This window comes from Hevea brasiliensis, chromosome 17, assembly GCF_030052815.1.
Source record: "Hevea brasiliensis isolate MT/VB/25A 57/8 chromosome 17, ASM3005281v1, whole genome shotgun sequence".
In the NCBI taxonomy this organism is placed as follows: domain Eukaryota; kingdom Viridiplantae; phylum Streptophyta; class Magnoliopsida; order Malpighiales; family Euphorbiaceae; genus Hevea; species Hevea brasiliensis.
The window spans coordinates 47,782,645-47,784,862 of record NC_079509.1 but is presented as its reverse complement, the minus strand read 5'-3'; the positions used below and the strand labels follow the sequence as shown (position 1 = coordinate 47,784,862).

Genomic DNA, 2,218 nt, shown 5'->3' with positions numbered 1-2,218 from the left:
GAATTTTCTTTCTCAGCTTCAATTCTAACTTCAGCTTCAGTTTGTTCATCTCCTTCTTTGTTTTTCTCTTCTTCAATTTTCTTTTCAATCTTTTTATCTCCATTCTCCAATATTTTTCCACTCCTCAATGTAATAGCCTTGCAATGCTCTCTTGAATTTTTTGGCTGGCTAGGGAGCTTCCCAAATGCTTTGTTATTTGAAGAGCTAGCTTGTTGAGCTATTTGATTCTCTAACATCTTGTTGTGTGTTGCCATTTGATCCACTTTAGATGCTAATTGAGAAATCATTTCTTATTGACTTTGATGGCTCACAAGTAGAGTTTCAATCATGGCTTCTAATTTAGCTGTCTTGTCTGGTTGTGCTTGTTGTGGTAGAGGTGAAGCAGGTGCATTTTGAGGTTTAGGAATTCCAGGAGGAGGACCTCTATTCTGCTGAAAATTCTGATATTGTTGATATCCAGAAGGTTGCTAAAAATTTTGATGTTGTCCTTGTCTACCTCCCCAAGAGAAATTGGGGTGGTTTCTCCATGTTGGATCATAAGTTGCAGAAAATGAGTTACCACCTGGTCTTTGATTGTAGTTCCCCACATAATCCACTTGCTCACTTGAAAAATCTTGATTAAGTGCAGAAAAATTAGTTGCACAATTGACATTTGCAGCTCCAACTTCTGTTGAATTACTAGAACCTCCAGCTGAAGAATCTACTTTCATGCTTAGCTTGTCCATTTTCCTTGTCAAAGCATCAAACTTAGCATTAATCATATTCATGGCATCAAGCTTGAACATACCAGCTGGTTTCTTGATCTCATTCCTCTCACAGCTCCATTGGTAGTTGTTATAAGCAATTTTATCAAGAGTAGAAAAAGCTTCATCTTCAGATTTCTCCATAAGATCACCTCCAGAAGATGCATCAATTGTACTTGTAATAGCTGGTGAAACTCCATTGTAAAAGTGTTGAACAAGCATCCACTTAGGAATCCCATGATGTGGACATCTCCTTTGCAAATCCTTGTACCTCTCCCATGCTTCATACAAGCTCTCATCATCTCTAGGTTTGAAAGAAGGCAGCTCATTTCTTAACCTAGCTGTCTTGCTTGGTGGAAAATATTAAGCTAAAAATGCTTGAGAAAGTTCATCCCATGTTGTGATAGAACCCGGTGGCAAAGAATGTAACCACTCTCTAGCTCGGTCCTTCAGAGAAAAAGGAAATAATCTGAGTCGAATTGCATCATCAGAAACTCCATTTATCTTCAACATATCATTGATCTCAAGAAAGTGTGCTAGATGCACATGTGGACTTTCACTTAGATTTCCTCCAAATTGTGATTGTTGTACCATCTGACAGAGTGCAGGCTTCAGTTCAAAATTATTAGCTTCTACTCTTGGTCTTGTGATACTTGGCATGAAATCCCCAATGTTAGGATAGGCATGATCCTTCATAGAGCGGTTGTTATTGTTGTTGGCCATTTCTTTTTGTAATTGCTCTTGCTCTTGTACTCTTTCTTGTTGTTGTTGAGCTTTAATTTTAGTTTTTCTCCTTTTAGATTCTGCTCTTAAAGCTTTTGCTGTCTTTTCTATTTCTGGATCAAAGAATAAATTGATTTCTTCACTTTTTATCCTTCTCATAAAATAAAGTACCTGAAAAACAAAATAAACAAATTCTCAAAGTAAAATGGTAAAAAGAAAATAAAATAAAATGCCCAAATTAACCAAACAAACAATTGTTCAATATCAAACAAAAATCAAATCCCCGGCAACGGCACCAAAAACTTGGTGGTGTGAATCCGTAAGTATACGGGTCGTCTCAAGTAATAAAGTGATGAATCAAGTATCGTTCCCACGAGGATTTGCCATTTGAGTACCAAACTATGAATGAAGCGATTATTTGGGCTAATGATTAATGAATAAATGGTAAATGTAAATGAGCAAGGTAAATTGATTAATCTAATTGGAGTGGGTAAAGAGCTAACAAATAAATTCTAGATCTAGTTTTTAATTAAACTAAATTAATAATGGGTAATTCAAATCAAAGTCTAATTATATTAAAAATGATTCCAGGGGTTTATGCACAAATTAGTTGGGATTTGTCTTGGGCATTCCAATTTTTAGGGAAAAATAGAGTTTGAAGGAAATTGATTCTAAATTCCTTTGATATCTTTTTCAAGCAAACCAAAGTGTGTTCTAAAATAATCAAACCTGCTTTCGTATGTTATTTGATT

The 2,218-nt window shown here is 35.5% G+C and overlaps 1 non-coding gene across 1 annotated transcript; it reads left to right on the top strand.

Annotated features, from left to right (window-relative positions):
* Positions 1 to 975: 975 nt before the first annotated feature.
* LOC131175772 (small nucleolar RNA R71) lies at positions 976 to 1,082 on the top strand. The gene has a single exon (XR_009145962.1). It is a non-coding gene; the product is annotated as a small nucleolar RNA R71 (small nucleolar RNA).
* The last annotated feature ends 1,136 nt before the right edge of the window (positions 1,083 to 2,218 follow it).